At 44.0% G+C, this 27,634-nt stretch overlaps 1 protein-coding gene and 1 pseudogene across 1 annotated transcript in view; both read right to left on the minus strand.

Annotated features, from left to right (window-relative positions):
- polr2c (RNA polymerase II subunit C) overlaps positions 1 to 27,634 on the minus strand; it is a 46,002-nt gene that overhangs the window by 2,126 nt on the left and 16,242 nt on the right. The window lies entirely within an intron of this gene.
- Positions 8,358 to 27,506, minus strand: LOC148395930 (uncharacterized; annotated as a pseudogene).

Genomic DNA, 27,634 nt, shown 5'->3' on the forward strand with positions numbered 1-27,634 from the left:
ACGTTAACTTGTATTTTACTCATGAACTTAAACATTGTCCTTCTAGTAGCTAAATGTGTCCACAACAAATACATTCTCAACAGTCTGGGTTATCAATATGATGAACCAATCAGAGGACATTACGTTTTACGTAGATCGCGGTGGTAAACCAATCAGAGCACTGTACGCAACACGTAAAGGAAATACTATCGTTTGTGCAAATCTGTAAAGTTGTTTTGTGTGGCTTCCACCACAAAAGGACTGTATGGAACACATGGAGGAGTACGCACTCCGCCGCCATTGATAAATAAATACTATCGTTTGTGCAAAGCAAACAGTATTAGGACCCTATAAAATGGCATTGAAAAAGAAACATAATTACAAAGCACAATGAGAGCTTTCTGGAAAGCCAGGATCATTGCAGAAGAGCAACGTGACAACGATGAGACAATGACAAGAGGGAACTTGGCATATTTAATGGCAAACTTGCCCAAGTGTTTAATTTGGATACAGAAGATGAGGATTTTGATGGATTTGCGTATTAATATTGATTAACAATGTGAGTACAATGCAGTACATGATTACCGTATTTTTCGAACTAAAAGTCGCTCTAGAATATAGGTCACATTAGCCATAAAATTCACAATAACATGAAAAAAACATACACAAGTCGCTCCGGAGTATAAGTCGCATTTTGGGAGAAATTTATTCGACAAAATCCAACACCAAGAACAGACATGAAGGAGCAACAACAGGCTAAACGATAGGTATGCTAACGTGACATAAACACAAATGAAGGGCTGAGAATGGGCCTGACGTAACATTCAAGGTTATTCAAATAACTATTACATGAATAACACGTTTATAAAACCATCTGTGTCACTCCAATTCATTAAATCCATCGATCGTCCTATATGTCGACAATGCCGGCCGGGTGCGCGCCGCTGACGACGCTTGCACTTCAAAATATTCCACAGGCCCATATAACGATATATAAATTATATATCGAATAACTATTATATAAGCAATAATATTATTAAAACACCTGTGTCACTCCAAATCATTAAATCCATCGATCAAATTCCTCGTCCTTTGTCAACAACGCCGCACGTGCGCCCTGACGTCAGCCTCGTCGTTATTCCACATATCTAGTATATAACTATATTGTAGCGTTAACAAAATACAAGGAAAGACGTGGCTTTGGTAAACAGCTCTTCATCTAACAAAACAAGAGTTCAACGAGCCAACAACTACTGAACTGTAACGATAAAAACATATACAATTTGCTACATGAAATAAAATATATCAAATAACTATAACAAATAGTTCACCGCCACACGGCCTCAAGCACCGGCGTCGACTTCCAAGCCTGTGGTGGTGTGGACTTCCATCCCCGGAGGTGGCACTTCCAGCCGTGGAGGTGGATTTGAGCTCCATAGAATAGAACCGGCCGTGCGTAGAAGCCATGTCCAAGCCCCATCCACAGTCCCCGGGCAGCCACCCGGCCGAGCGCCGGCCCCTGACTTCCATCCACGGAGGTGAAAGAGAGCTCCGTAGAGTAGGCCCGGGCGTGCGTAAAAGCCATAATAGTTTTTCAAACCATCTGTGTCACTCCAAATCATTAAATTCTTCAAACTCTTCGTCCTCCGTGTCACTTACAAACAAAGCCACTAATGATGCCGGTAGTACGCGGGACCCTTCGTCATCTTCGTCATCCCGTGATCGAATCTTTGTCCTTTATGTAAACAACCGCCGCGCCGCTGGCGTCACTTGAAATTCAAATTACAGTAATCCTTTGCTACACTGCAGCTCGTTTATCGTGGTTTCACTTTTTTTTTTTAATTTTGAAAATTTGTGAAAAAATTCACATAGAAGTCGCTCCTCAGTATAAATCGACCCCCCCACCCAAACTATGAAAAAAAAAAGCGACTTATAGTCCGAAAAATACGGTAAATAGTAGAATAAAGTACAACGGAACTGACTGCCTTGCTCCTTTGATGTTTTTTTTTTTTTTACCGTATGCATGCATGCATGTGCCCTATAATGCGGCACGTCGTATGTGTGGATTAAATGTAGAAAAGGCCCTGGAATTGAGTCTGCCCCTTTTAACCCGAAGTACCTTATAGTGCGGAAAATGTTGTTGTCACACAGAGCCACTTTTGTAGCTTTGTAGTTTTTCTTCAATTTTAATAAATAAAAATCACCATTCAAAAAGTGCATTTTACTTGAGTTACCTTTGTCTGATTTTTTCATTAGTTTGATGGATTGGTTTTAAACAAAGTAGGGAAACTTTGGGGAAAAGTACAAATTTGAAAAGAAGGTTAATCATGTTAATCCGGCCCTCCCTGTGTGGAGTTTGCATGTTCTCCCCGGGCCCGTGTGGGTTTTCTCCGGGCACTCCGGTTTCCTCCCACATTCCAAAAACATGCTTGGTAGGCCGATTGAAGACTCCTAATTGTCCCTAGGTGTGAGTGCGATTGGTTGTCTGTCTCTGTGTGCCCTGCGATTGGCTGGCAACCAGTTCAGGGTGTCCCCCGCCTACTGCCCGATGACGGCTGGGATAGGCTCCAGCACGCCCGCGACCCCCGTGGGGACTAAGCGGTTCAGAAAATGGATGGAAGGTTAATCATGTATTTCTCCCGTTTTCCTTTGGGTCAAAGAGTTGATTGTAAGTCCGTCCGTCCATCCTCTACTTATTCAAGAGGCAGCAACTCGTGGGAAGCACAGGCCTCTCAGGAGCCAACCAGAGAGGCATAGTCTCGCAGATATGTCCTAGGTCAGGGGTCGGGAACCTATGAGCCAGAAATGGCTATTTTGGTTTTGACATTTGTTTACACAATTGAAGTCATAAATAATTTTGTTATATTATCAAGATGTTAGGGTTTTCCAGGTTATCTTTATCATAGGATTATGTTGGAATGCAACAGGTAATAAATACCTTACCTTGTCCTCCTTATCACAAGGTCGTAAAACATCCCCTGACATGTTTAGACTAGAGGACAAGGGCTTTAGCCAGTTTACCCAAACCCCCACTCTGTTTCTCTTAATAAATATCCCATCGCAGGAACGAGGGTTCAGACTTCATTCTGGAGTGAGTGAACTCTCCACCTGCAGGTGTCTAAAAGAACTTGCTTGTCTCCCGTGTGGTTCTTGCAAAATATTGTTTGAGTGAGAAAATCTCTAACATTTTGGTGCCGAAACCCGGGATCTCTCATACCCATCATCTGGCTGACGGAGGACGACGCGCTGCACACCGTCGACGGGCCAGCGTCCACTAGCCGGACCTGGTAAAGAAAGACCTGGGAAGGAAATTCTTCGCTGGGCCAGCATCTTAGGTCTGCCTTCGTCTGACAGAGGTGGATTGACGGGACCCGGCAGTGCAACGAACCAGGGGACAAGTAAGTTAAGGGCCTGAAGTTGTGTGATTGTGTTGTTGTTTGTGAAACGCGTAAAAAGGTAGAAGTGCACAGGAATAAGTAAATTTTGTGGAAGGAGGGGGTGTTGTAGAGTCCTCCTCTGGATGAGGTGTCTCTTTTGGAGCAGTGGTTCTCAAACTGTTATAAAATCTCAGTACCTCCGTGGTTCATTATTTGACGACCACTATTCTAAAGAGTACAACCTCGCGTTGGCAGGGCTGGGGACAAGGACTGTTGTCTTTAGTTCCCAGGGAAGGTGGGGGGTGTTGTAGAGTCCCCTCACTGGATGAAGCAGCTCCCTTTTCATGCAGAAAGGGAGGACTTCGCGTAGGCAGGGATAACTTGTGTGATTGAGTGTGTGACTGATAGGATAAATTGACTAAATAGCAGTTCTAGCATTGATCCACGGCAATAATACAGGCTAGTAATTTGTTGAAAGGTCAATTTAAACCTGCATTGAGGATCCTCAAATAAATAAATAATAATAATAATAATAATATTTTTGAGAAAAAAATAAATTGTATAACCTAAAACTACTAGAATTAATATGGGAAATAAAAACGGTAAATCTCTACCTCTTGACGGAGATGAGAAGTACATGGCGAGTAGATTTCTTAATTGTATGCAATATATGCCAAAGTGGAAGAAAAAGTATGGAGTAGAAGGGAAGTTGAGAGTTGAAGTGTGGAAGATAGTAGTTGATGTTTTGGAAGAGAGTGTGGATAAAAAGAAAAATGGACTGAAAAAGAAAAGAAAAGAGAGAGAATTGGATTGTGCTAAAATGTGGTTAAAAGCTTCACAAGAGAGAAGAGAACAAATCCAAAAGACAAAAGATAGAAAGATGAAAGGTGATGAGGCTGAGACTATGTTTGTCAGGCCGGAAGACAATGAGGCCACAGTGCGCAGGCGCACTGCCGCGGCCACGGCTCCAGCCAAAGCTCAAGCAGAGGAGCAAGAGGGGCCTTCCGCTCGTACACAAAACTTGTATCCAAACTTAACAAACCTGCAGCCCCCCCCATATAACAGCAAAAGAAGTCAGGGTCACATTAGTAGGAGTCCTGTACAAACAAGAAGTTTGACCACTGCTGCTAGATTTTCTCAAAATTTAGACAAGGTTGATGTATGCCCAATGATACAGGTGCCAAACCCTAATGTAGGGGAAGGCCAACTCCCACATACATATGTTTTCCGGCCATGGACTTTGGAAGAGGCAAGAAAAGCAGTTGAAGGGGTTATCCCTGTTGCTGAAGACCCAGATAAATGGGCAGAGGACATGGCTGGAATTATACATTCCTATAGACTGAATGGACATGAGGCAGGAGAAGCTGCAATGTCCTCCTTGGGAAAAGACTGGGCAAAGGTTAGAGGAAATTATACAGGCAGAAATAATCAAGGGCCTTTCCCCTATCCCGTTGAGGGAATTCAATTGGGAGGGGAGTATGCAGCACAATGGAATGGTCTTGTGCAAAGAGTGCGAACTATATTTCAAAGACGAGCGAATTATGGTCATTTGGCAGGAATAAAACAGAAGCCTGGCGAAGATACTGATGATTTTCGTTTGAGATTTGAAAAAGAATTCAGGGTGCATAGTGGCATCCCATTCAATGATACAGCTGAGAGTGCTTATCAACAACAGCTTAAAAACGCGCTCCTCACTAATTTCCGCCCTGAAATAGGCAACTGGGTGAGGAAACATTTGGTGGAAGTGGACGTTGCAAGTGTGACAACAACTATGCAATGGGCCAGACATGCTGAAAAAGTGATCAAAAAAGGCAAAAGTTCTGATGTATTTCATCTAGATAATGATGATGAACTAGATGAAGATACAACAGTCTTCTTCCAAGGGTCCCAGCAAGGCAGAGGAGGAGGTAGAGGCCAACAAGGTCACAGGCCGCCATATAATTCAAAACCCCCACGAGATTCTGACAACTGTTGGAACTGTGGGAAACGTGGCCACTGGTCAAAGGAATGTTTTAGAAAAAAACAATATCACTCAAAGGGTGCAGGAAGGGGCAGAGGAAAGCCCAAATTCTCAGCATGACTAGATCCCCCCCCTTTGACCTCTGGTGCTCCTATAGAGGAAGAAATAGTAGATGTCCATACAGCATGGGACATTCTGAGTGCATTAAAAGAAAAACCATATGTTACTCTAAACATTGGAGGCAGTGATGTCGAGTTTTTGTGTGATACCGGGGCTTGTAAAACCGTGATAAAAACTAAAGTCCCAAATCTAAAAGCCTCCCAAAATACTATTTGGGTGAAATCTGCTGATGGGCAGGTACACAAGGAGAGTATCTCTAATCCAGTTGAAGTGAGAGATAAGGAAACTGGAAGCATGGTTTCAGTTTCGATTGTCCTATCTCCAAAATGTCCCATAAACCTGCTGGGACGAGATCTGATGACTCGGTTGGGAATTGCAATAATCCCAGTAAAGGATGGCATGCGAGCATGTAGAGTGAGAGATGTGGACTCATATGCTGCACAAGCAGGTGAACAGATTTGCTGCTCCTATGCCATCCCTCCTGAACGAAATCCTAAACTCCCAAGCAGATTGCTGAGTGAAGCTCGAAAACAATTGTCCCAACCTGAATCAGAAATGACTTGTACTGAATTACATGTCACCATGAATATTCTCACTGATCCACAAGATGACTATATTGGAAGTTTTCTCAGCGACACAGAAGTAACTTTAACAATCACTGCTCTGTACACTGATCGCAGGTCATTTGCGGCTGCTGCTGTACTCTTGCCCGCTCCTCAGAAAGACAGATACAAATTGTCGGCTGTACCCCACATCTCATTGTTTAAACCTCACAGTATAACGTGGGCAGATGTGGGTTCCCGAATTAAACTTGCTGGATCTGTGACTGATTATGAGGACAAAGGTGATGGGTGGAGCTACAGTACCAGTTGTGACGTGTGGAAGCAAACAGTGTGTGAAGTGGCTGTGGGCAGAGCAGACGCTTGTGCGCTTCCCTGACTAGTTGACATTTGTTTGAATGAAAAGGAGGAGGGGGAATTGGCTGGGCTTCCTGAAAAACTGTGGACCAAGGGCCCATCTGATGTAGGACTTTTAAAATCCATTTCCCCAGTACAGATCAAACCAAGATCAGAGTGGCGTCCGAGAGTTAAGCAATATCCTTTAAAACAGGAGGCAATAAATGGGATTGCCCCTGTTATAAATGATCTTTTGGCAGGAGGAATCATTAGGGAATGCTCGGATTCTCCTTGCAACACTCCCATTTTTCCAGTCCAAAAGGCCGACAAAATTAATTGGCGAATGATACAAGATCTACGAGCAGTGAATGATGCAGTGCAAACAAGAGCACCCAATGTGCCTGACCCACACACACTTCTGAACACTTTGAAACCTAATCAGAAGTTTTTCACAGTAATTGATCTCAGCAATGCATTTTTCTCAGTGCCAATTCACCCAGACTCACAGTTTTGGTTCCCTTTTACCTTTAAAGGACAAAGCTATACATACACCAGATTGCCACAAGGATTTGCTGATAGTCCAACTATTTTCACTCAAGCTATCATGGCCTGTTTGGCTGATTTTCAGATGTCAAACAAAAGCCAACTTCTAGTTTATGTAGATGATCTCCTGGTAGCCTCTGAAACTGAAGCTGCTTGCAAGGCAGACTCCTTAGCATTGTTACACTATCTCTGCAAAACAGGGAATAAAGTGAACAAAAATAAGTTACAATGGGTCCGACAGGAAGTGAACTATTTAGGTCACACTTTGTCGGCTTCTGGAAGACAGATACAAAGTACCAGAAAGCAGATTATTTCAGATGCACCAAAACCTGAAACAAAAAAACAAATGATGTCATTTTTGGGGCTCTGCAATTACTGCAGAGCATGGATCCCACATTATGCGGAGAAAACACAACCGTTGCTGGATATTGTGCATGGAGTTCCCATGACAATGACAGAAAAAATCATGTGGACACCAGCAGCGGATGATGCTTTTGTAGTGCTGAAACAGGCTCTGGTAGAAACCACAACTCTTATCTTGCCAGACTACAATAAAACTTTTGTGCAAACACCAGACTGCAGGAATGGTTTTATGACCTCAGTGTTGCTGCAGGGTCATGGCAACAAACTAAGACCGATTGCATTCTATTCAAAAAAACTGGATCCAGTGGCTCTGTCTTTGCCAGACTGTGTTCAAGCAGTATGCGCGGCAGCGCTTGCAGTGAGACAATCTGCAGATGTGGTGCTCTTTCACAAAATGGAGCTGCTAGTTCCACATGCTGTAGATGTGTTGCTGCTGCAAAGCAAAATGAACTTTTTGTCACCAGCCAGACATCTGTCCTACACTGCTATACTTCTGTCACAACCACACATCGTGATAAAGAGGTGCACAGTCCTTAACCCAGCAACGTTGATTCCGTTGCCAGGGGATGGAACACCACATAACTGTTTGGATGCTACAGAACATCTACAGCTGCCCAGAGAGGATTTAAGTGACACGCCGCTTGATAAAGGGGAAAAGTGGTTTGTGGATGGATCATGTTCAAAGGATCCTAAAGGAAACAATCAAAGTGGTTATGCAATTGTGAAATTGCCAAACCAGATTGTTGAAGCAGAGAAGCTTCCATACACCAGGTCAGCACAGGCTGCTGAGCTGATTGCTCTAACAAGAGCTTGTCAATTAGCGGAAGATAAGGAAGTCACTGTATACACAGACAGTCAGTATGCGTTTTCTACTCTGTTCTATTTTGCAAAACAATGGGAGCGCAGAGGGATGACAACATCAACCGGTAAGCCGGTTACCCATGCCTCCTTGTTAAAAGACTTGTTGCAGGCCATTCTTTTACCTGCTAAACTAGCTGTGTGTAAATGTGCTGCTCACACCACAGGCAGTGATGAAGTCTCAAATGGAAACAGATTAGCAGACAAAATTGCAAAAGAAGCAGCTGCAGGGAGACATGGCCATGAATTTTTTTTAATGGGTTCAGAGGACACACAACTCATAGATAAGACTATACTGGCAGATATGCAGGGCAATGCTCCAATGGTGGAGAAACGAATGTGGACGACAAAAGGTGCAATAGTGGATACAGATAATATCCACCGCATCAATGACAAACCTGTTTTACCAAAATCACTTTTTAAGGCAGCAGCGCTTGCGACACATGGGCTTTGCCATGTGTCGACAGGAGGGATGAAGACCATCATAGATCAACAATTCACAACCTTTGGTTTAGATGCTTACTTAAAAAATGTTTGTAAAGCATGTCCTGTTTGTGTGAAACATAATCCACAAGGAAACATGAGACCTAAGAGAGGCTCATTTCCAAAACCCTCTTATCCATTTCAAATCATGCATATGGATTTTATTGAACTCACACAAAGTGGACCTCACAAATACTGCCTAGTGATGATTGATGCATTTTCCAAATGGGTGGAAATAGTTCCATCTAAACGTGCAGATGCCTTAACAGTGGCAAAAGCCATCTGCAAAACCATCATACCAACTCATGGCATCCCCCAGACCATTTACAGTGACAATGGTCCACACTTTGTGAACCAAGTTGTGCAGAACATGGCTGTACACCTTGGAATAACGTTAAAAAACCACTGTGCTTGGCATCCTTCGAGCGCAGGCCTGGTTGAACGGGCAAATTTTACCATCAAAAGCAGGTTGAAAAAATGCATGGAAACAACAGGCAGACCTTGGCCAGAGTGCCTCGACTTAGTGAAGCTCTATATGAGAATTACTCCCACTTCAGAAGGACTAACACCTTTTGAAATCATACATGGGAGACCATATAGACTACCAGTGTTCCCTGCAGATTTGCAAAAAGCAGATGAAGAACAGACCTTGGCAGATTATTTAATCAGGACGCTCAAACTGAAAGATGTGTCAAATGCAAATTTACTGCCGCCTGATCTCTCTCCCTCACAGGTGGACAAGCCCATCAATCCAGGAGACTGGGTCTACATCAAGGTCATCAAAAGAAAGAACTGGGCCAGCCCACGGTGGGAGGGACCGTTTCAAGTTTTGCTTGCTACTCCCACGGCGATTAAAATTTCTCAACGGCCCAGTTGGATTCACCTCAGCCACTGCAAGTTGCAGAGAGTGCTGGACCCCTAATTCGGAGTGGTGGGGAAGGCTAACTACAAAGGGGCTTCATCGTTTAGGGTGAGGCGTCTCAATGTTGGTGAAGAATCCATCGATCCCCACTCCGCTAGGCGAGGGGATGTCCCAGTGTCTCTGCCATCCTAGTAGCAACGGGGCTCCATATGCCAGATGGATCCTCTGCTGCGTTGTGGTTGGAGCGTGCTATGGTCTATTGACTCATCTGAACAGACCAAATGACAATGTTGCCCGTGGTAAACGATGGTCACATGATGAGAACTTTGAGGACTGGTCATGGGACCCCAGAAACCCATACGAAACCAACACTTGGTACCGGTATGTCAGGTTCACTGTGAGAGCTCACACACAGGAGGGATGCTATGTGTGTTCGAAACTCCCCCCTTCCTCCACGCAAGTTCGCTTGGAGGCCAGAGCAATGAATGTCACTGAAGCAAAATGTATGGCATCCATGGGAGGAGTTGGATATCAGCACCGTGCCGTCGCAGTCAAGGATGCCGACCCTTACCGCCCTGGGCTTGCTGACGGTGCCTGTGATCAGCTATTCTGGACAAATCTCAATGTGACTGTTAAAGGACGAACAATACCACAAGTGGCCTACACAGAGAGACCAGCTGGAGTGAATTACACATGTTACATCCAAGGTAACAAGACCCACGTCTGCATTAGCGACGACTGCTCTCCAGGAGGAAACTGGATGGGAGCTCTGGACATCACCGATGAGTGTCAAGATAAGAGAGCCATTTCAGGTGGTGAGGGCTCTCCCACCAACATGGCTACACCATCGAATGGAACATACTTCATACAGAATGGGTGGTGGCTTTGTGGTCACAAGGTTTATCCGATGCTGCCCGCCAACTGGACAGGAGTGTGTGCACCAGTGTGGGTGACAGACCACACCTACAGGATACGACACCATTTGTTGACAGGAGCACATAACTCTACTGGACGTCGACGCAGGGCAGTTGCAACCTTTGACCCTCATGACCCTGTCTGGGGTGCGAACGTTCCAGATGACCATAAAGTATGGTCCGTCGGAGACAAAGTTGTCCTTGCGCTCTTTCCTCAGATTGGGGTTGGGAAACTATCGCTCTTCATCGAGACACTGAACTATCGTTTTCAATCCTTTGTGAATCTCTCACTGCAAGTCAACGATGGACAAAATAGAGAGATTCAGGCTATTAGACTGATGGTCTTGCAAAACAGGATGGTTCTGGACTTGTTGACGGCAGCACAAGGTGGTGTGTGCCACATCATTGGGACTTCCTGTTGCACATACATACCAGGAGAAAATGACACCCACATAAACGACGCCATGAATTCGCTGAAGAACTTACAGCAGGCCATGTCTAAGGACAAGGTCCCACATCAGTTTGATTTCTTTTCATGGCTATTCTCTGGCAACTGGTGGCAACTGCTGTTGAAATTGCTGTCTCCTGTACTTGTTGTGCTGGTGGTGTTGTGCTTGTTTACGACCTGCGTTATCCCATGTTTGAAGTCTGCTGTGTCGAAGTTTGTGTCCTCTACTGTAGCCCAGGTTCATATACAACTTCTTAGAGATGACGGACGTGATGACGATAATGAAACGTGGATTGCGTAGATGCTGTTCTGTTGAGCATGTTTTACAGAAACTTGATGATTTGACCATCGAAAATGCTTCGCAAGTGATGGATACAATGATGTACTGTTTCTGTGTTTTTCTTTTTATTTTTTTTATTATTGATAGCATTCTGGTCGCCTGTGGCAACGGGGCCGTGTAAGAATTTTCCTGCTAATAACATCTGGCCAGCAGGTTTTTCGCTTACACAATAAGTTTGATTTGGGGTATTGAGGTAATGCCTCATCTTCACTAGAAAGTGTTGCTATCGTTGTTTGTTGTTTTTATTTTTACCATTCTACTTTCTTCATTATACGTATATATGTTTTTTTTTTACTTGTCTTTGTTGTTTGGGGTAGCATAATCATATGATAAATCAGGAGAGAGATGTTAGGGTTTTCCAGGTTATCTTTATCATAGGATTATGTTGGAATGCAACAGGTAATAAATACCTTACCTTGTCCTCCTTATCACAAGGTCGTAAAACATCCCCTGACATGTTTAGACTAGAGGACAAGGGCTTTAGCCAGTTTACCCAAACCCCCACTCTGTTTCTCTTAATAAATATCCCATCGCAGGAACGAGGGTTCAGACTTCATTCTGGAGTGAGTGAACTCTCCACCTGCAGGTGTCTAAAAGAACTTGCTTGTCTCCCGTGTGGTTCTTGCAAAATATTGTTTGAGTGAGAAAATCTCTAACACAAAGTAAAAAATAGACCAACTGAAATCAAAATATTAAATTAGCTTTCAAAATATAAAATATGATCACGTTTGCAACCCATCCCATCTGTTTTCTACCGCTGAAATCCACGGTTGCGTCATGTCATAGCCAATCCAAGCTGCCCTTCGGTGTACAGAAGGGTGACGCCAGGTCGGACCAAAAAAAGCAGATTTTTTATTGGACAATACGGTGCCTACGGGGTCGTGATAGGTGAAATTCCATCCGCTTTATTTATAATTTCAGCTAGCTAGCTGGTGTGTGCCAGGCAAGCAAGAAAGATGGGGAAGAGGAAAAAAGATGACGATTTCCGAACAATTCAGAGTGAGTGGACCGAAGAATTCGCATTTGTGGAGAGAGAAGGCTCTGCTACGTGCCCCATATGCAATGACAAAATTGCATCAATGAAACACTCCAATATCAAGCGCCACTTTGAGACACGTCATGCTACATTTGCAACCAAATACCCAGCTGGGGACAGCAGAAAGAAAGCGTGTGAAGAGTTCCAGAGGAAGGTCCAAGCTAGTCAACAGCAACTCCGTGTATGGACTAGACAAGGTGACGTTAATTCAGCTAGTTTTGCTGAAGCCATTCACTGATGGCGAGTATTTCAACATTTATGCTTGATGTGGCTAATGAACTTTTTGGCGACTTCTCGGATAAAGAAAAGATACTCAAACGGATAAAAGACATGCCTCTGTCAGCAAGAACTGTTCACGATCGGGCCATTATGACTGATGAGAGCCTCAACGGCTGCATGAAGCTCAACCTCACCGTATATCAACCGGAGTACAAAGCCATCAGCAAAACGATGCGGCCCCAGAAGTCTCATTAATGGTGTTTTTTTTTCTAGGCTTCGATATAAAAACGTTATTAAAAAGAATACATTAGCATACTCAAAAAATCTTTGGTCTTAATTAGAGTATATGCATTTAATTGTATTTAGCCTATCGTTTTTTTTTTTTTTTAAATAGTATGGCTCACACGGGAAATTATTTTTTAAAAAAATGGGCATTTATGGCTCTGTACGCCAAAAAGGTTCCCGACCCCTGTTCTAGGTTGTACCTTGTCTCCCCCTACCCCACTCATCTCAATGGGACATTCTCTGAAAACATCACCAAGGAGGCAATGAGATCAGATGCTCAAGCCACCTCATTTGGGTGCTCTCAATGCAGAGAAACAATGGCTCACTCTTGGTTGAGCAAGATCCTATGCTTATGTTGGAATGTAACCTGTAATAAATAACCTAGCTTGTCCTGTGTTCAGAGGTCAGGGGCTTCAACCCCATCCTGTCCACTCTCACCTCCACTCTCACCCCCGCCCGTTTCTCTCAATAAAAATACTCTTGCAAAAGGCCTGCGTCAGACCTCATTCGATCATCGCTGTATGGACAGCGACGAATGACTCTCCACTTGCAGGTGTTTTTAAAAGGGCATACTGTCTCCCGTGTGGTTCTTGCAAAAATAAGTTAGAGTGAGCACCACTCTAACATTTTGGTGCCGTGACCCGGATTCTCTTATACCCGCCATCTGGCTGACGGAGGACGACACGCTGTACACCGTCGACAGGCCAGCGTCCATTAGCCGGACCTGGTAAAGAAAGACCTGGGAAGGAAATTCTTCGCTGGGCCAGCATCTTAGGTCTGCCTTTGTCTGACAGAGGTGGATTGATGGGATCAGGCAGTGCAACGAACCAGGGGACAAGTAAGTTAAAGCCCTAAAGTTATGTGATTGTGTTGTTGTGAAATGCGTAAAAGGTAGGGGTGCACGAGATATAGCTTGGGTTTAAGTCCCAGGGGAAGAAACAGGCTAAGAAAAGCAGAGCTTCTTTTTCATTCATCGAAGAAGTGCGCAGATTCTTCTTTGTCTGTTTTTCCAAGCTGAGGGATCGGGCTTGGGTTAGTGTCCCAGTGGAAGGAACGTGCTAAGGAACACGAAGCTTCTTTTTTGTTAATCAAAGAAGAGCGTAGATTTTTCTTTGTACGTTTTTCCGGCCAAAGAACAGCTTGGGTTTGACTCCCAGTGGAAGAAACGGGCTAGAAAAAAACGGAGCTTTTTCTTAATTGAAGAAGGGCGTAGATTCTTTTGTGTCCGTTTTTCCAAGCTGTTTGCATGAAACTTGTGTGGTTGAGTGTGACTGGTAGGATAAATTGACTACAAAGAGAATTTGTTGAAACGTCAATTTGAACTTGTATTGAGGATCCTCAAAGAAAGAAAAATTTTGAAAAAATTGTAGACACCTAAAATACCAAATTAAGATGGGAAATAAAAACTGTAAATCTCCAGCTCCTGAAGGAGATGAGAAGTACATGTCGAGTAGATTTCTTATTTGTATGCGATACATGCCGAAGTGGAAGAAAAAGTATGGAGTAGAAGGTAAGTTGAAAGTTGAAATGTGGAAGATAGTGGTTGATGTTTTGGAGGAGAGTGTGGCTAGGAAGACAAAGGGACTGAGAAAGGAAAGAAAAGAGAGAGAATTGAATTGTGCTAGAATGTGATTGAAAGCTTCACAAGAGAAAAGAGAACAAATTCAAAAGACAAAAACTATAAAGGTGAAGAGTGATGAGGCCGTGAGTATGTTTCTCAGGCCGGAGGACAATGAGGCCACAGTGCGCAGGCGCGCTGTCCCGGCCGCAGCTCAAGGCGCAGATGAAGGCGCAGCTTAAGCAGAGGGGCAAAGAGGAGCTTTCTGCTCCTATGCAAAACTTGTATCCAAGTTTAACAGACCTGCACCTTCCCCCATATAACAGCAAAAAAGGTCAGGGTCACATTATTAGAACTCCTGTGCGAACAAGAAGTATGACCAATGCTGCTAGATTTGCCCAAAATTTGGACAATGTTGATGTGTGCCCAATGATACAGGTGCCAAACCCTATTGCAGGGGAAGGCTACCCTCCACATACATATGTTTTTTCGGCCATGGACTTTGAAAGAGGCAAGAAAAGCAGTTGAAGGGGTTACCCCTGTTGCAGAAGACCCAGATAAATGGGCAGAAGACATGGCTGGAATCATACATTCCTATAGACTGAATGGGCATGAGGCAGGAGAAGCTGCAATGTCTTCCTTGGGAAAAGACTGGGCCAAGGTTAGAGGAAATTATACAGGTAGAAATAACCAAGGGCCTTTCCCCTATCCCGTTGAGGGAAATCAATTGGGAGGGGAGTATGCAGCACAATGGAATGATCTTGTGCAAAGAGTACGAACTATATTTCAAAGACGAGCGAATTATAGTCATTTAGCAGGAACAAAACAGAAGCCTGGCGAAGATACTGATGATTTTCGTTTGAGATTTGAAAAAGAATTCAGGGTGCATAGTGGCATCCCATTCAATGATGCAGCTGAGAGTGCTTATCAGCAACAGCTTAAAAATGCACTCCTCACAAATTTTCACCTTGATATAGGCAACTGGGTGAGGAAACACTTGGTGGAAGTAGACACTGCTTGTGTTACAACGGCCATGCAGTGGGCCAGACATGCTGAAAAAGTGATCAAAAGAGGCAAAAGTTCTGATGTATTTCATCTAGACGATGATGAACTAGATGAAGATGCAACAGTCTTCTTCCAAGAGTCCCAGTGGGGCAGAGGAAGAGGTAGAGGCCAACAAGGTCGCAGGCCGCCATATAATTCAAAATCCCCACCAGATTGAGAGACCTGTTGGAACTGTGGGAAACGAGGACACTTTGCAAGACAGTGTCGTCAGGCAAAACAAAACCAATCAAGGGGTGGAGGAAGAGGCAGAGGAAAAGCCAAATTTTCAGCATGACTAGATTCCTCCCCTTTGACCTCTTGTGCTCCTACAGAGGAAGAAATAGTAGATGTCCATACAGCATGGGACATTCTGAGTGCATTAAAAGAAAAACCACGTTACCTTAAACGTTGGAGGATGTGATGTAGAGTTTTTGTGTGATACCGGGGCTTGTAAAACCGTAATAAAAACTAAAGTCCCTAATCTAAAGGCCTCCCAAAACACTATTTGGGTGAAATCTGCTGATGGGCAGGTACACAAGGAGAGTATCTCCAATCCAGTTGTAGTGAGAGATGATGAAACGGGAGTCATAGCTTCAGTCTCGATTGTCCTATCCCCAAAATGTCCCATAAACCTGCTGGGACGAGATCTGATGACTCGGTTGGGAATTGCAATAATTCCAGTAAAGGATGGCATGCGACCATGTAGAGTGAGAGATGTAGACTCATATGCTGCACAAGCACGTGAATAGATTTGCTGTTCCCATGACATCTCTCCTGAACAGAATTCCAAGTTACCAAGGAGTTTACTCAGTGAAGCTTGAAAACAATTGTCACGACCTGAATCAGAAATGACTTGTAATCAATTACATGTCACCGTGAACAATCTCACTGATCCACAAGATAAATATATTGAAAGTTTTTTCAGTGACACAGAAGTAACCTTGACAATCACTGTACACTGATCGCAGGTCATTTGCAGCTGCTGCTGTGCTCCTGCCCGCTCCTCAGAAAGACAAATACAAGTTGTCAGCTGTACCCCACATTTCATTGTTTAAACCTCACAGTATAACATGGGTAGATGTGGGTTGCCGAATTAAACTTGCCGGATCTGTCACTGATTATGAGGACAAAGGTGATGGGTGGAGCTACAGTACCAGTTGTGACATGTGGAAGCAAACAGTGTGTGAAGTGGCTTTTGGAAGGGCATGCACTTATGTGCTCCCCTGACTAGTTAATGTTTGTTTGACTGAGATGGAGGAGAGGGAATTGGCTGGGCTTCCTGAAAAACTGTGGACAAAGGGCCCATCTGATGTAGGACTTTTAACGTCCATTCCCTCAGTACAGATCAAACCAAGATCAGAGTGGCGTCCAAGAGATAAGCAATATCCTTTAAAACAGGAGGCAATACATGGGATTGCCCCTGTTATAAATGATATTTTGTCAGGAGGAATCATTAGGAAGTGCTCGGATTCTCCTTGCAACACTCCTATTTCTCCAGTCCAAAAGGCCAATAAAATTGATTGGCGAATGATACAAGATTTATGAGCAGTAAATGATGCGGTGCAGACAAGAGCACCTAATGTGCCTGACACACACTCTAAACACTTTGAAGCCTAACCAGAGGTTTTTCACAGTAATTGATCTTAGCAATGCATTTTTCTCGATGCCAATCCACCCAGACTCACAGTTTTGGTTTGCGTTTACCTTTAAAGGACAAAGTTATACAGGATTAGTATATGATCCCGTTGCCAGGAGATGGAACCCCACATAACTGTTTCGATGCTACAGAACATCTACAGCTGCCCAGACAAGATTTAGGTGACACACCGCTTGACGAGGGGGAAAAGTGGTTTGTGGATGGATCGTATTTAAAGGATCCTAAAGGAAACAAAGTGGTTATGCAATTGTGAAATTAACCAAACCAGATTGTTGAAGCAGAGAAGCTTCCATACAACAGGTCAGCGCAGGCTGCTGAGCTAATTGCACTAACAAGAGCTTGTCAATTGGCAGAAGATAAAGAAGTCACTGCTTACACAGTCAGTATGCGTTTTCTACTCTGTTCTATTTTGCAAAACAATGGGAGCGCAGAGGGATGACAACATCAACCGGTAACCCATGCCTCCTTGGTAAAAGACTTGTTGCAGGCCATCCTTTTACCTGCTAAATTAGCTGTGTGTAAATGTGCTGCTCACACCACAGGCACAGATGAAGTCTCAAGTGGAAACAGATTAGCAGACAAAATTGCTAAAGAAGCAGCAGCAGCAGGGAAACATGGCCATGATTTTTTTTTAATAGATTCAGAGGACACGCAGCTCACAGACAAAACTATACTAATAGACATGCAAAGCAATTCTCCAATGGTTGAAAAACGAATGTGGACAACAAAAGGTGCAGTACTGGATGCAGATAATATCCACCGCATCAATGACAAACCTGTTTTACCAAAATTATTTTTTAAGCCAGCGGCAATTGCGACACATGGGCCTTGCCATGTGTCGACAGGAGAGATGAGTTTCATCATACATCAACAATTCACTACCTTTGTTTTAGATGCTTACTTGAAATTTTTTTGTAAAGCATGTCCTGTTTGTGTGAAACATAATCCACAAGGAAACATGAGACCTAAGAGAGGCTCATTTCCAAAACCGTCTTACCCATTTCAAATCATGCATATGGATTTTATTGAACTCACACAAAGTGGACCTCACAAATACTGCCTAGTGATGATTGATGCATTTTCCAAATGGGTGGAAATAGTTCCATCCAAATGTGCAGATCCCTTAACAGTGGCAAAAGCCATCTGCAAAGCCATCATACCGACTCATGGTATCCCCCAAACCATTTACAGTGACAATGGTGAACCAAGTTGTACAGAACATGGCTGTACACCTTGGGATAACGTTAAAAAACCACTGCGCTTGGCACTCTTCGAGTGCTGGCTTGGTTGAACGCACAAACGCTACTATCAAAAGGAGGTTGAAAAAATGCATGGAAACAACAGGCAGAACTTGGCCAGAGTGCCTAGACTGAGTGAAACACTATATGAGAATCACTCCCACTTCAGAAGGGTTAACACCTTTTGAAATCATCCACGGGAGGCCATATAGACTACCTGTGTTCCCTGCAGATTTACAAAAGGCAGATGAAGAACAGTCCTTGGCAGATTACATGATCAGAACGCTCAGACTGACATGTGTCAAATGCAAATTTACTGCCGCCTGATCTTTCATCCTCACAGGTCGACAACCCCATCAAGCCAGGAGATTGGGTCTACATCAAAGTCATCAAAAGAAAGAACTGGGCCAGCCCACGGTGGGAGGGACCATTCCAAGTCTTGCTGACTACCGCCACTGCAGTGAAGATCGGTGAATGGCCGAGCTGGATTCACCTCAGCCACTGCAAGCTACAGGGAGTGCTGGACCCCTCATTTCGGGCTACAAAGGGGCCTCATCGTTTAGGGTGGGGCGTCTCAATGTTGGTGAAGCGAACAATGATCCCCACTCCGCTAGGCGAGGGTATGTCTCGGTGTCCCTGTCATCCTAGTAGCAACGGGGCTCCACATGCCAGGTGGATCCTCTGCTGTGTTGTGGTTGGGAGTATGCTATGGCCTATGGACTCATCTGAACAGACCAAACGACAATGTTGACCGTGGAAAAAGATGGTCACATGATGAGAACTTTGAGGACTGGTCATGGGACCCCAGAAACACATACGAAACCAACGCTTGGTACCGGTATGTAAAGTTCACTGTGAGAGCTCACACACAGGAGGGATGCTATGTGTGTTCGAAATTGTGTTCACTTGGAGGCCAGAGCAATGAATGTCACTGAAGCGAAATGTATGGCATCCATGGGAGGAGTTGGATACCAACACCGTGCTGTCACAGTCAGTGATGCCTTCCTGCCCTGGACTCGCAGACGGTACCTGTGATCAGCTTTTCTGGACAAATCTCAATGTGACTGTTAAAGGACGAACATTGCCACAAGTGTCAAGTCAAGTCAAGTCAAGTTTATTTGTATAGCCCTAAATCACAAACAGTCTCAAAGGGCTTCACATAGCCAAAAATTGACAATTATTCTCAAAGCATCCCCTGATCATAAGCTCCCAAAAAGGCAAGGAAAAACTCAAAAAACCCCTGCCAGGGGAAAATGAGAAACCTTGAGAAGGGACCACAGATGGAAGGATCCCCCTTTCAGGATCACCAGGTTATAATGGATGCAGAGAGTGCACAAGTAATACATAATATGAAAATCAATGAAAAAATGGATGTCGGAGGTGCCCTCGGTTGTCCTGGCCGTGTCTTCAAGGGGGTTGAGCTGCAGTTCCTTCATCTTGAATTGGTCCCCGAGAATCCAGCTAGCTGCGATCAGCTTCTGCCCACCCCCTCCCCAGCCGGGGAGGGGGTGGGCAGAGAGAACAAAACAAACTCCGGCCAAATCGGCCATCACAAGTTAGTTAAAGGCCATCTCATAGAAATGTGTCTTTAAACGTGTCTTAAATGTTTCTACTGAGGTAGTAGTTCTAATATCCATTGGTAGGGCATTCCAAAGCTCTGGAGCCCGAATAGAGAATGCTCTAGACCCTGCAGACATTTTCTTGGCCCTCGGTATAACTAAAAGACTAGCATTTTGCGAACGAAGGTTACGAGACGGAACATAAGGAACGACTAGGTCGACGAGATATGAAGGCGCTAAGCCATGCAGTGATTTATAGGTTAGTAGAAGAACCTTGAAGTCACATCTTAAATGGACCGGGAGCCAATGTAATTTGGCTAATATTGGGGTAATGTGATCAAATTTTCTTGACTGTGAGAGCATCCTCGCAGCGGCATTTTGCACTAACTGTAGACTTTTGATACTGGACTTAGAAAGACCAGAGAATAATACATTACAGTAGTCCAGGCGCGACGTAACGAACGCATGTATAATGGTTTCCGCATCCCCGGTCGAGAGGATAGGACGAATCTTAACAATATTACGAAGGTGAAAAAACGCAATTCTGGTTATATTCTTATTGTGCTTTTGAAAGGAGAGCGTTTGATCAAATATTACCCCGAGATTAGTTACCGTATCACTCTGAGTGATAGTCCGGTTATCTATAGTTATAGTGGTTTCCTTAAATAAGTGTTGATAACGAGTAGGACCAATTATCAACATCTCAGTTTTATCTGGGTTAAGACGAAGGAAGTTGAGAGACATCCATTGCTTGATCTCCGCAAGGCACGCCTCGAGATTACAACAGTCCCGTGGATCTGTCATCGATAACGGCATATATAATTGGGTGTCATCCGCGTAGCATTGAAAGCTAATATTATATTTACGTATTATGTCCCCAAGCGGAATCATATAAATATTAAATAAAATCGGTCCGAGTACCGATCCCTGTGGAACACCACACGTAACATTATAAAGCTCAGAGAACGTATTACCATGGACCACTCGGTGCGTCTTGCCTGATAGATAGGAATTGAACCAGCTGAGTGCTGACCCTGAGATACCAACACAACTTTTAAGACACCCTAATAAAATATCAAAGTCTACAGTGTCAAAGGCAGCACTAAGATCGAGTAGTAACAATACAGACGACGTATTTGAATCCATAGCTATGAGGAGATCATTAGTCACTTTAGCAAGTGCTGTCTCTGTAGAATGATTAGCTCTAAAACCAGACTGAAAGGAGTCATATCGATTATTAGCGACCATGTAATCAATAAGCTGCTGCGCTACTACTTTTTCGAGAAGTTTTGCTATGAATGGGAGGTTTGAAACTGGCCTATAATTACTGAGACAGTCCGAGCAAAAGATTTGCTCGCTTAAGTAGTGGTTTAATAATAGCGGTTTTAAAGGCTATTGGCACTATCCCAGAGGAAACAGACAGATTGATTATATTTAAGACGGACGGTCCTAAAATTGGAAATAATTCTTTAAGTAGTTTGGCTGGAAGCGGGTCGAGTAAACATGTTGTTTGTTTAGCCGTACTAACCAATTTTGTAAGCATTTCAAGGGACACGCTATCAAAATTTGAGAGGGTTATTGCATGATCCCCAGCGCTAGTAACCAGCGGAGCGATTGGCATGGTATTCTTGATCTCGTCCCTAATGGACTCAATCTTTTGAGCAAAAAATTTCATAAACTCGTCAGCTGAGTGGAAGGAGCTATCGGGGGTCGGCTGGCGCAGAGTTAGCTTTGCCACTGTATCAAATAGGTATTTAGGATTGTTTTTATTAAGATTAATGACTTGCGAAAAATAACGAGTTTTTGCTAAAATTAGCGCATCTTTATATTTCAGGAGGCTGTCCTTCCATGCCTGATGGAAAACCTCAAGTTTGGTTAAACGCCATCTGCGCTCATGCTTTCTACATAATTGTTTAAACGTACGTGTTTCATCTGTGAACCACGGAGTTGGCCATCTACGGCGAGTTTTCAGACGTAGCGGTGCCACAGAGTCGATGGCTTTTAATAATGTCGCATTGAATTCATTTGTAAGATTATCGATAGAGCCGCTGTATGCGGGAAACATGGCGGTTGCCGGCGACAGTAACTCAGACAGCGCAGTTGCAGTCATGGAGTTAAGATTACGGCTGCTATAATTCCGACTGCTCTCTTGTCTTTGACAAGGAACTAAAATTTAAAATTTTATTAAGAAATGATCAGACAGAACAGTAGTGTATGGCAGTACTGCTATATTTGAGGTTGCTAGTCCCCGGGATAATACCAGATCTAAGGTATTTCCATTCTTATGCGTTGCTGCTTGTACAGCTTGCGTAAAACCACACGTATCGATTAAAGTTTGAAATGCCGAAGTCAGTGGTTCTGACGGTGAATTCATGTGGATGTTGAAATCACCCATGATAACTATATTATCTGCATTTGTCACTAGATCAGCCACAAATTCTGAAAATTCATCCAGGAAGCCAGAGTAAGCCCCGGGTGGGCGGTAAATAACAAGATAGAATGACGGTAACGCAGTGGATCGCACAATGAGAACTTCAAATGTTTTAAATACGTGAATTGAGCGAGGCCTAAATCTAAGCTCAGAATTTGAGATGAGGGCGACACCCCCACCCTTTTTTCGAGGACGTGCCACATGCGAGCTCACAAAATTTGGAGGCGAGGCCTCGTTAAGTGGCAGCAATTCATTAGGTTTTAACCAGGTCTCGCAAAGACCAAAAACGTTTAGATTATGTTCCGTGATAAGGTCATTAACGAGAACTGCTTTCGTATGAAGTGATCTAATATTCATAAAACCGAATTTAAGTGTAATCGGTTGATCAGGGTGCGTATCTATCGAAAGATTTTTAAACGGGATGCGAGTAAAATTGTGTTCTCTAGGCCTAATATCACCTCTCAAAAGTTTATTAGGGCGGTGGGATGAAACGACCGTGGGAATTTGATGATGAATATTTGTTACACATGTGAAGTTATCTAAAACAGGCACCGTTTCATCAGCAATACCGGTCGGGGTGGAGTGATTGGATTTGTCTACTACCTCAGTAGAACGTGTGTCCACGTGTACTGTAGCTCTATTCAAACTGTGATGCTCTAGTCTACACAAGGAGCTATGTGCATGCTGGGAGTCTAACCTAGCGCTAGTTAACTTTAACTTAACAGACTCCAAACCCATCCTAACAGGTGGTCTAGTCACCTGTGACCCGGCCTGCTCGAAAGTGACCTCTCATGAATGGCTCAAACAGTAATCTATATTCCTTGAAAGAGTGAAGGCGCCTTCACGGTTAGGATGAAGGCCGTCCTTCCTCAGCAGGTCGGGGCGGGTCCAGAAGGAGGACCAGTCATCTATAAAATACAGTCCCTGCTTTTTACAGAACCCAGCCATCCATCGATTAAGGGAGACTAACCTACTAAACCTCTCATCAGTGCCTCTCCCAGGCAGGGGGCCAGAGACAACTACTCAATGCCGACTCATCTTTCTGGTGAGATCACAAGTCCTCGCTATGTTTTTCTTTGTGATCTCTGATTGCCTCATCCTAACATCATTGGCGCTGACGTATCACTATGCCCAAGTAGCTAGTGTTGTTGGACATACGCTGTTGACTAGGCCTATTGCAAGTCATCTCCCTAAGATTAACTTCTATGTCAGGTGCTCTGCCTCCAGGAATACACATTACCGTGGCTGGATTTTTAAGCGTGATGTTTCGGGTAATGAATTCACCTATGACCAAGGTGCGAGGGGCAGTAGACCGAGATGACTTTGGATGGCTATGCGTCTTACCAGGCTCATCGCGGTTAGCAAGTTGCTTGGGGCTAATGCTAACTGGGCTCGCAGGCTGACTACAGTCCGCGTCTGTGTCCGCCACATCGACTGTTATCTCACTATTCTGCTCTAACTAGCGGACACGTCCTTCTGGCAGGGACAACCTCTCTAAGAGAAGGGTGCAAGTTGGTGCACGAAGCTGTACAAACCTCTTGATCCGCAGCCATCCTTACGTGTTCGATGATCGACGGTAGACAAACAGCCACGAAGCCTCCGCTGAGAGCCAAACAGCGACGTGGACGAAATGGCAGGGATTGACTGTCTGCAACGTTCAACAATAGCAAACTCCCAAAAGTGGAGTAACAAAACGTAAAAAGCGAGGAAAAACTAGAAAAGAATATACGAATGTAGGAATGTAGATTGTCTCTCTAGTGATGCTGCGGCGCTCTATGTACACATCCATCCATCCATTTTCTGTACAGCTTTATCCCCACGGGGGTCGCGGGCGTGCTGGAGCCTATCCCAGCAGTCATCGGGCAGTAGGCGGGTGACACCCTGAACTGGTTGCCAGCCAATCGCAGGGCACACAGAGACGAACAACCATTCGTACTCGCACTCACACCTACGGCCAAGTTGGAGTGCTCAATTGACCTACCAAGCATGTTTTTGGGATGTGGGAGGAAACCGGAGTGCCCAGAGAAAACCCACGCAGGCACAGGGAGAACATGCAAACTCCACACAGGGAGGGCCGGAGGTGGAATCAAACCCGCACCCTCCGAACTGTGAGGGGGATGTGCTGACCAGTGCGCCACCAAGCCGCCCGGTTGTGGTACTTGACATAAACTCCCAATGGAAAAATCAAAGAGTTGCATAATAAGCTTGTTGTTTGTGTGCCACACTTTGGTTTACTTTCGCTTCTAAGTCAAGTGCATGCAGTAAAAGTGCTATACTGTGGTAAATTTTTTGTTCTGGTGTAGATAGGTTAGCAACACGAGAGATTTAGAGGTTCAAAAGAAAGACAGTTAAAAGAAAACATTTTTGATTTGGACAATTGCAGGCTAACAGGAACATGAGAACGATAAGAACTACGAGGTGGGATCCAATTTCATTGGGGAGATTGAGAATTCACAGCACCATACTCTAAGTCACATTTTTGAGCAAGCATGACAATAACATGTGAGAGGTCAAGACATACAGATCAGGGCTTGATGTGGAAAGCAGACCTCGATGAGTTGATTTTCAATAATGATACTGAAGACAACATACTGTCCGATTAAATTGGAACTATAGATAAAATGTAGCTCAAAAATAGGATGAGTTGCAGGATTTACGATATAAAAACGAGACCGCTGTTATTAGAAGAATTTGAAGTTTGGTAAACAAACGTTACCAGCAAATTGATGGAAGCAGCTACATTTGGAGATAGTCTTACAAGTTTGATGTCCCAGCCTGTCATTCTCAGTGTCAGGGTCCCTGAAACCCAATCCGAGACTTCGCCTGCAGCCGTGAACAACTACAAAATGGTGCCTGGCTCTGAAGCACCTTTGACCTTTGGCGAAGCAAAAGAAAAGACTGCTGTTGTGCTTGGAGGAGGACAAGTACACTCTGGAGGAAATACAACATCCTCGGGGACGGAAAAGACAGTGAAAAGCGGAGGAACTCACAATGATGAAAATTGACTCATTTGAACAATGGACTCATTCAAGAGTGATGGATGGGGTCGCTCTGAAGCAACAACAAAAGAACATCAACTTGAGAGGGTGAAGTGCAGAAAAAAGATATGGACTTGGAGTGTCCGACAACCAAATCGCACTCCTTGCTACGGCGTTACCAAATTTGGTGAAGCTTGGTTCAAGGTGGAAGGGAGGTTCATTGTGCACTGACTTTGACAGAACTGAGGAGATTTGATAAATAAATAAAATAATTTGAAAATACGTAGGGCTACAGAGAAAAGCATTATAATCAGAGATTGAACGGATTTGGATAAAACAAATAGGCTAAAACGGTAGGAAACAAGAGCAAGATCTGATATTTTGGCTCATCAAGCTTAAAACGTAGAGGTCGAGTTATATAAATTTTAGAACAGGACATTTGGCAGTCAGGAGGAAGCTAGGTTGCTCAATGTACCTACTCAATACAATAGTAAGGTTTTTTGTACCACAGTGGAGGTTGGATGGTCAGAAAGTTAGGTACGTTCAATTTTTGACATTCACACAATCATGCATAGGAGTAAAGGTGACAGTTAACAAGACAATGACTGCAATAGGGGCCACCTACGACTGCACCGACATGAAAAAGTAGAAGTGAGAGAGCAGAGTATGGGATTATATGCTAAAACGTCTGCTATACAGTTACCGATAGGAGATTCTATCAAAAGAAGCTACATGAGAGATGGATTAGAATCCCTTTGTTTGTGTGTGTGTGTGCACACCCTGTGTGGGTGCGAGCGTGTGAGGAGAAAGAAGGCATGGGTAAGACAATCTCTTTTAAACCAGGAGGCAATAAATGGGAACGCCCCTGTCATAAATAGTTTTTGGTTAAAGGGAATCATTAGGAAGTGTTCAAACTCTTCCCGCAAACACTCCTATTTGCCAGTTAAATGGGCACGACAATTGACTACGAGAGTTGCAAACAACAGATGAAGAGCAGTCCTTGGCAGATTATATGATCAGGACGCTCAAACTGTGTCAAAGACAAATTTACTGCCGCTTGATCTTTCCTCCTCACAGGTCGACAACCCCATCAATCCAGGAGACTGGGTCTACATCAAAGTCATCAAATGAAGGAACTGGGCCAGCCACGACGGGAGGGACCATTCCAAGTCTTGCTGACTACACATGTTGCATCCAAGATTGCAGGACCCACAAATGCATTAACGACGACTGCTCTCCAGGAGGAAACTGGATGGGAGCTTTGGACATCACCGCTGTGTGCCAGGATGAGAGAGCCGTTTTCAAGGTGTAAGGGCTGTACTACCAACATGGCTGCACCATCGGACGGGACCTACTCCAGAAGTTCAGAGGCACTGCCTCACCTGCATCCTATGAGTGCACGTGCCTGTTCAGAACAGATCGTGGTTTTGTGGTCACAAGAGTTGTCCGATGCTGCCTGCCAACTGGACACGAGTGTGGGCGCCAGTGTGTGTGACAGGCCTCACCTACAGACTAGAACATCATCAGCTGATGAAAACACGAGCACATATACAACTTCTTAGACCTGACAGATGTGATAATGATAATGAGACGTCGATTGCGTAGATGCTGTTCTGTTCAGCATGTGTTACGGAAACTTGTTGATTTGATCATCAAATATGCTTCGCAATTACTGGATACACTGATGTACTATTTCTGTGCTTTTATTTTTATTTTTTATTGATAGCATTCGGGTCGCCTTAGGCAAAGGGACCGTGTAAGAATTTTCCTGCTAATAACATCTGGCCAGCAGGTTTTTCGCTTACACAATAAGTTTGATCTAGGGTATTAAGGTAATGCCTCATCTTCACTGGAAAGTGTTGCTATCGTTGTTTGTTGTTTTTTATTTTTCCTATTCTTCTTTCTTCATTATACATATATAAGCGTTTTTTTCTTACTTGTCTTTGTTGTTTGGGGTAGCATAATCATATGATAAAACAGGAGGGAGATGTTAGGGTTTTCCAGGTTATCTTTATCATAGGATTATGTTGGAATGCAACAGGTAATAAATACCTTACCTTGTCCTCCTTATCACAAGATCGTAAAACATCCCCTGAGATGTTTAGACTAGAGGACAAGGGCTTTCTACTCAGCCTACTCATCCCCCCACTCTGTTTCTCTTAATAAATATCCTCTTGCAGGAAGGAGAGTCCAGAGCTCTATTCGAACATCGCTGCACGCACAGCGACGAATGGACTCTCCACCTGCAGGTGTCCAAAAGGACTTACTTGTCTCCCGTGTGGTTCTTGCAAAATAAGTTGGAGTGAACAAATCTCTAACAGATGCCATGAACTCACTGAGGAATTCACAGCAAGCCATGTCGGAGGATAAAATCCCACATCAATGGGATTTCTTTTCATGGCTATTCTCTGGCGCTTGGTGGCAGTTGCTGTTGAAACTTGTGGTTCCTGTGCTGGTATTGTTGTGCTTGTTTAGGACCTGTGTTA

This window comes from Syngnathus floridae, chromosome 6 (genome assembly GCF_059516105.1).
Source record: "Syngnathus floridae isolate MCC-2025c chromosome 6, RoL_Sflo_1.0, whole genome shotgun sequence".
NCBI classification, from domain to species: Eukaryota; Metazoa; Chordata; class Actinopteri; order Syngnathiformes; family Syngnathidae; genus Syngnathus; species Syngnathus floridae.